Here is an 8,584-nt window from a genome sequence, read left to right on the forward strand (position 1 = left end):
TGCAGCCACTGTGGAAAACACTTCGGAACTTCTACAAAAAGTTCAGCATGGAATTACCACGTGACTCAGCAATCCCTCTCCTAGGTATACTCCCAAGAGAATTGAAAGTGTAGGTCCACACAAAAACTTGTACTTTCATGATCATATCAGCATCATTCATGATCACCAAGGAAATGCCCTTCAATGAATGGGTAAACAAAGTATGGTTGGTTCATGCAATGGAATTTTATTCAGCCATAAAAAGGAATGAAGTACTGATACACGCTACAGCATGGATGAACCTAGAAAACATTATACTGAGTGAAAGATGCCAGTTACGAAAGTTTACATAGTATATGATTCCATTTACATGAAAAGTCCAGAATGGGCAAATCTAAACAGACAGAAAGTAGATCGATCAGTGGTTGCCAGGGGCTGTGGGGTAGGAAAGAATAAGGAGTAACTGCTGATAGGTACAGGGTTTCCTCTGGGGTGACGAAATGTTCTGGAATCAGATAGGGGTGATGGTTGCACAACACTGAAATATACTAAGCCACAGAAATGTGTACTTTAAAAAGGTAAATTTTATGATTTATGAATTATAGCTCAAGTTTTTAAAAAAGAAAAGAAATGAGAATAATAGTAGCACCTCTCTCAAAAGGTTGATGCGAGGATAAAGGCATATAACGTAATTTGCATAGTGCCAGACTGGACGGTGGTGGTAGCGGTGGTGGTGGAGGTGGTGGTGGTATCATCTTGGGGAATGTCTTGTGCTCACAAGTTTAAGGTCTAAATTTAAATCCCAAGAGTGGTCCATCTGCGCTCTGCTTTATTTTCTCTCCTCTTCTTCTTTTTCCATGCTCCTGCCCCACCGTTTCCAGCTTTTCTGGATCTGGCCCTGGTTCCAAACCTTTCTATTCAATTCATTCCAAATCCCTGTATTTGACCCTCAAATAATCTCCTACAGCCTTTTCTCCTGCATGGCTGGCAAAGTGAGGATGTGTCAGAATTGTCCCCAGTAGCTGCGTCTTCTGAGACACAGCTCTGGCACAGACTGATTCAGTGCCCACCCACACAACAAGACAGAAACTTCAGTGGGTTGTGTGAAGAGAGGGGATAATTTTGGAAACTAGGAGTCTGTGTCATCCTTTTAATGAAATAATAACAGATTTTTTGATTTGCACCCATTTGCAATGTTACTGCTCCCAGACAAGTTTCTTGGAGAAGGTGATTCATCAGTCAGCCATCCATCCCATTACGAGCAGTGGAGAAACAAATCACCATACAGCACACATCATAAAAATGGAAATCAAGGAGGCTGTTCATTAATGCAGATTAGTTTTAAGCTTGGCATAGCTTTGCTCTGCTGAGATTAATACACACACAAGAAATTCTCAGTGGGCCTTGGGTCCTTGGTAAAATATAGTCCTTATTACCTTGCTGACTGATGAACCTTCAAGCTCGGGAGGAGCCACCTCTGATGGTCCATGTTCCCTACAGAGGGACCAGGGATCAGAGCTGCCTGGACCAGGCTTCCTCGTCAGACTCTCTGCCCCCAGCCACGGCACTTCTGGCCCATCTCTGCCATCCCTGAGTTGGTTTGCTCTTACCAAAACGAAAGAAGGATCCTGTATTCAGGGTCTTCTCAGCCACTTTTCAACTAAGCAACTGAGCATTAAGTAATCCAGTGAGCAAATGAACAAAAAGAGTTAATGGCAAATGATGTGGCAATGTGTTGTTCCTCAGCATCAGAACAGAAATAATATTTTAAAGAGAGCCTCAAATCCCATAATCTGAGGGGTTGACTAATGGGAGGCTTTGAGAAAAACCAAAGGAGATTTTCTTTTTCTTTCTTGGTCAATGGGAGGAGCTTTTCAAATATTTCAAATCACACCATGCAGGCAGCTGCCTACTGCAATCAGATTAGAGCTGGTTGTTTTGATGTTTAACCTAATTCAACATAATAGGCCAGCTCTGAACAGGCGCTGGTGGTTATGTGGCAGACTGCCTCTTTTATTTCTTTCCTCCATTCCTTTTTCTCTCTTTTGTTCCTTTTTCTCCTCTCTCTCTCATATTTGGCCACAATTCCTTCCTTCAAGTGTCACTGTGCTCATTCTTTCTCCCATAGAATCTGCATAAAAAAAACGCAAACATCGCCAAAGACAAGATGTGCGCCTTTAATGACACTAACCACACAATGAAGGCAATCGTTTGTATTTCTTAAGTAGTAAGCCCTAAACCCGTGGTCCTCAAAATGTTTTTTGAATGTGACCCCATCTGAGTGATTCTTAAATGCACTGCCAATATGTGTGTATATTTATTTATAAATTATTCGCATGTAGTATTACTATAGACTATCCAATTACAGTATAAAACAGTCAAAAAGTGTAAAAGATAAAATTAAAGCAGGGGTCAACAAACTTTTTTTTTTAATGGAGGTACTGGGATTAAACTCAGGACTTTTGCATGCTAGCGGGCGCTCTACCACTGAGCTACACCCTCCCCGCAGCAAACCTGTTCTTAAAGTACCAGATAGTATATATTTTAGGTCTTGCAAGCCATAGGGTCTTTGCTGCAACTACCGAACTCTGCCATTGTAACAGGAAAGCACCCGCTGACAATATGTAAACAAATGGACATGGCTATATTCAAATAAAACCTTCTTACAAAGACCGTGGTGTGCTGGCTTCAGCCCCGGCCCCTATTTTGCCAACCCCTGAAATGAAACATAAATAGCAGTAAAAGTCCCAAATATTTTTCCTCCTACCCGCTTGAAGGCCACTGCTTAAGAATATGAGAAGGGGTATGATTAGAGTCTCCTTAGTTCACCAATTCTCGATTGCTGCTGCGGAATATAATTTGTTATATTATTTCTACAAACTAAGACAAAGGGTGCAAAACACAACTAGGATGAGAAACAAATGCTAAGCTCTAGGCAGAGTTCACGTCTATATATACCATTTACTCCACAACTGACATTTCTCACCAACTCTGCAGTTCAAATTCATGCTTCAACAAAATGTCAAATTACTATGTGTCTTGGACCTTTGGGGTTTCTGGCAAATAATCCAAGACTTAGATGTCAAATTAGAAAATCCCGAGTGACTACTGAATAATGAAAAATAAAACCCCCCAGTAAAGTCATAAGACCTGTGTGTGTGTGTGTTAAGCTGGGTAAACAAATCTTGTCATCTTGATCTTTAAAAATGTTTTTGCCCATGCTGTTGTGCTGAATCCATTAATCTGTAAACAGGGATCTTGGAAATTCTTGACAAATTATTGAAGTCATCTGTATTAAATCCAGCTGAAGCTGGAAAAAAGGAAGACTGATGAATGTAACAGTTTTTGAGTATCAGGCCAGATTCACTGATGATTTTTTAATCTTGCTTCATTGGCATAGAAAATCTCAATGCTACATTGGCATGTTTAGTATGTCAGCACAGTCAGCCCTCTCAATGCAGAGCCCTCTCCATAAGGCTCTAGTAATAACTTCACCAAACACAATGGAAGCGTTACTTTAATCATTTTAGTCAAATTGAATGTGTCAAGGAGAAATACTATGAATAGAGTCAGCACTAATTCAAAAACATGCCTTCAGTCCCAACAAACCCGAGTGAAGCAAAGAAAAGAGATTGCAAGGCTCAAGAAGAAGATGCCAAGCAATTAGGAAACCTTGGTTCTAATGCAGTTCAAATGCAATCCTTTTCAATGTCCTGAGCTTCCGTTTTCTTATTAATATAATAATACATGACTTACACAGCTGTCAGGAGGTAAAAATGAAATAACACAAGTGAAAGCGTCTCACAGAAGGCCTGACACACAGCAGGTGCTCTATAAAAACCTTGAGTTTTCTCTCCTCTTCCTCTTTCATGTACCTCAATATTATCATCTCTAAAACAAACAAAAAATCTACCAAATTCACATGATAACTAGGAATATTCAAGAGATAATTTATAAAGCTAAAACACCTTGTAGAATGAAAAATCATCAGCTCATGGAAGATATGGGTATGATTAAAAATTAACCCAAATTATTTTGATGTATCGCTGTCTCCTAATACTTCTTCACACAGGATATCTTTCGGTCACCAAAAGGAAAGGAAATCCTCTCTATCGCCTTTTCAAAAGATATTGCCCTAGCTTGATGCTAAAAATCCCTCCCCTGAACAAGTGTTTTCCATGTCTGTCAGCAAAGGCTCTTCCTTGTGCCATTTTAGACACCGTACAAGGAGAGTATTAAGCCCAAAGACCACTTTCCTGTAGGCCTACCCATACCAGTCCTGACATACCCAACATAACTCAAGGTGATTAAGAAAAATAAAGGAGGGAAGCAATTCCTTTTTCTTCTCCTTCTTCAGCATCCCAAGATATCACCACAGGTCTCCAAAGCATTTATGTGTTTTACGTGGAAGTTCTGCTAGGTGGTCATCACAAGGAAGCCAAGTAGCCAGTGTGCTCAAAACTGATTATCATACGTAACCCAAATCCCGTCATCACTGCTTTGGTCATGGATAAACTCACCAAATCATTTCTGGCTTTCCACGCGTCACGGCACATGGTAGGACTGTACTTTTTACACCCTCTCCCTGTGGCTGGGTATGGCCATGTGACTGCTGCTGACCAACACATGACGACTGAGTCTCAAATTCACCCAGGACTAGAGGTTTTAAATGCAACGGGAGACCTTCCAGAGCACTTTTCCTCCACTAATATGAAGGCTTGCAATGTTTGAGATGGTGGCTGCTCTGCCAATCAAGGCAAAGATACATCACCAGGGTCTCATAACCACCTGGTGAAAGATGTGCGGCACAGACGTAAAATAAACCTGTCTTGTTTTAAGTCACTAAGATTATGAGATCACTTGTTAACAGAGTATAACACAGCCTATTCTGATAGTTACTCCAACAAAACTAGTCATTAAGTTACCCTTAAAGGCAGATTTTAACTCAACTGTTATCCATAACTAATGTACAAAAATTAACAAATGAATCCCAGGAAAGAGTATTTTTTTTAAGAAACAAAATATGGATAAAGATGGAAATCAATAACACTCAGCATTCCAAAATATGGCACTGTGCCAAGGAAGGCAGGCCAGAGTGAGACAGCATTAGACATTCCTCTGAGCGTATAATGGCCTGGGAGATAGACTATATCCATGGTTAGTAATCAGTATCATTATAATTGCAAGTTTTAAAGAGAACTTACTATATTCTAGGCATGGTGCTAAGTGCTTTACAACAAACATGTTATCTCAGTTAGTCCTTAAGATAACCTTACAAGGTAAGAAGCTATCCCAATTTTACATGGGCAGTGAAGAAAGAAATAAAAAGATAAGTTACTTACAGGTCTGTCTAAAGCCAAACTAGTTTTTCAACAGAAATAATAATAGATGTGAAGAGATAGATGATAGATTAAGTCCAGAGAAGGGAAAAAAGGAAGGAAGGAAGGGAGAGAGGGAGGGAGGGAGGGAGGGAGGAAGATACAATGATAGATATAAAAGTATATGAATCTTCCCTTAATTAGCAATATTCAATGTTTGCATTCCAGTTCTTGCCAAAGAACATAACTTCAAATTCTCTATTCTCAGGTCCTTACCTACAGCTCAGAGATAAGGTGCTGCCTACAGAATAGGAACTCTACCCCTTCTTTGAGATCAATAGCTCTTAATAATTGGGAGGCAGGCAAAGACCCCTTTATAAATCTTATGAAACCTACAAACCTTTTCCTAGAAAAATATATGTACACAAAATTTTAGAGGATTCATAAACAGTCCCTCGAGTTTCATTATGGATTGCCAAGGGGACTCTGGTTGCTAAGTGACTTTTTCTAATGACTATTCTTGGGTCCCCGGATCTTGCCTCTGTAACAACACATCCCCAGTCACAGGCTGTGTCCTTTCCTGTTCCTGCAGCGCTGGGGCTTGAGGGAAAAGGGCAGTCTGATGCATGTGTCTTATAGAAACTGTGGGTTACTTAGCTCCAGGTGACGCATTGTTTCCAAAGTTTGGGAGGAGATACAGGCCGGAGGAGGTTTGGAGAGTGTGGCTCCCAGCTCAAGTTGATGGTGTCTTCGGGCCACCCCGGGCAAAGGCCAGCCCAGGCCGGAATATACTGCTACACTAAACCTCTTATGCCCAAGCACGCCGTCTTCAGACACCAGCATAACTACTTTTTAGGGTTGCCAAACCAATCCACTACGTCTCACTGCCTTAAAACGTTGCCCCTTCAGGGGTCAGACTGCTTCCTGGCTTTGATGTCTCCACCCTCCTCCTCAGTCTGATCTTCCCAATACCCATCTTACCAAGTCTAGACACAAAGAATGCGGTTCCTCCCCACAGCCGCTGAGAGAGGAAATCACTCTCTCTAGAAGATGAGTGTCAGTGTGACATTATATGAGAAGAGCGGGTTATAGCTTTACATGCAAAATGAACAACTGCTCTGTCATTGTTTATGAAAACAACGGAAAAAATACCAAAACGCTAGTAAGTAATTATCTCTAGAGAATGAGAGTGGCAGTGAGAGTTTTTTTAATAATTGTCATTGTTTATTCAAATTTTTTACATAAACATACATTTATACTGTTTATAATCAGAAAAAAAGTGAACTGATGCTCTAAAAGGTATGTGAGGACTGTTAGTTCTTGCTAGCACCCCCAGTACACTGCTAGCTCTGAAACAGCAGCAGACAAGGGGATGGACACTTCTGTGCTGACAGCTTTATGTTTTTTTTATTTCATTGAATCTTCACAACAGGCCTGAGATATAGGTGTCATCCACCTTTTTAACTGAAATGGAGAAAAATTGAAATTTATGGAGATTGAAGTTTACCCACAGTCACAGGGTTAGAAAGTGGCAGAGCTGAATTTTAAACTCAGGGCTGTCCAACCTCTACAACCTGGACACTTTCTACTGTTTCACAAATGGAAAAAACAGCCAAACAATGAAATCACTAAGGTGACATTTTACCTTCCCAGTTTCAGAAACGGCTGGTGAGGAAAATGTTTTGTGGACTGTGCCCACCCTTTGGGGGAGATCAAAATTCCTCTCTTCTTAAAGCCAAGGCGGCCAACCCAGCCGATGCATGACTTCTATCCACGAAGCACAAGGAAGTTTCAGAACTGGCTGAGATGTGGAAGCTGAGTTCAGTAATCAAGTAATGAGCCTTAACGAGGAAATCAGGTCAGTGCCTGCAGGAGCAGAGGAGACCAGGAGCCAGCAGCCGCGGCTCTGGAACACCGGCTCCCACGCAGGCTGCCCAGCTGCCCATCCTTCCCCAAAGTCTCCTGGAGAAAAGCAATGTTTCTCCTCATCACAGGGCCGTGCCTGGTGCCAGGAGGGAAGCAGAACCTGGCTGGAGTTCACATCAGATGGCTGCACGGTGGGCTCTGTGGACTGCAGACTGCGGCTTCCGGGGCCAAGTGGCTGTTGCACTCCAGCTCGCTTTCTGCCACGAGAAACTCCACACCATTTACAGAGTCTGCTCTGCTAGTCTCCACCAGCTGTCTCACAAATGCCCGTGTTGGACTCAAGAGTGGCTTCTGGGAGCCCGAGGGAGAACTGGGAGAATTACTTTTGATGGGCCACCTCTGACAGCTGTGACGTTAAAGCAATGAGACTTTGGGAAACGGCCTGTATTCCTTAGAGTGTCACTGATTCCAAAAGCACACCAAACGCTTCTCATCCTTCCCAAACCCACTCTACGACAATCCAGGAACAGAAGAGGAAATTGGCTCACGGCAGCACCAGGAAGAGGGAGGAGTGGACCCCTGACGGGGCGGGAACGTTCACAGCCTTCCAGAAGTGGAAGTGGGATGGGACCACACTTGTCACCGCCCAGGAGGTGCTGGGGGAGGGTCCTCCCTTCAGATCTGCAGCTTTATCACGGCGACATGGAGTATTAGTTCCCTGTAGCGGCTGTGACAAGTTACCACGAACCCTGCGGCTTAAAACACCACCACTTTACTATTTTACGGCTTTGGAGCTCAGAAGTCTGAATTGGGACTTAATGGAGCTAAAATCGAAGGCTGTGTTCCTTCTGGGGCTCTGGGGGAAAACCCTGTTTCCAGGCCTTTGTGAGCCTCCGGAGGCTGTCCACGTTCCTGCGCTTGTGGCCACAGCACTCCCAATGCTGGCCTTGTCATCGCTCCTTTCCTGACCCTGACCTTGCTGTCTACCTCTCATAAGAAACTCTGTGATTGTATCAGGCCCCCCTGGTGAAGCCAGGATAATCTTCCCATGTCAAGAAGCTTAATCACACTGCAAAGTCCTTTTTGCTATGGAAGGCGGTATACTCAAAGGTTCCAGGGACTAGGAAGTGGACGCTCTTGGGGGCCATTAGTCTGCCTGGCATACTTGGTAAGGAGATAGAGAACGTGAAGTGAGAAGCAGGACAAGAAGTAAAGCTTTCGATGCAAAATAGCTCAAAGCAGCCACAGAAGCTGGCTCCACATACTGCAGTCGGAACAACTGGCAACAGAAATGTTTGCCCCAGAATAAAGCTAGATTAACACTCTCTGACAAATTGAACAGTCTGCCAGGGATGGTCTTGGGTTTCCATACAGAAGAGAAAGATCAAGAAGAACATAGAACATCAGATCTTAGAGGAAAA

Source organism: Vicugna pacos, chromosome 5 (genome assembly GCF_048564905.1).
Source record: "Vicugna pacos chromosome 5, VicPac4, whole genome shotgun sequence".
Lineage (NCBI taxonomy): Eukaryota > Metazoa > Chordata > Mammalia > Artiodactyla > Camelidae > Vicugna > Vicugna pacos.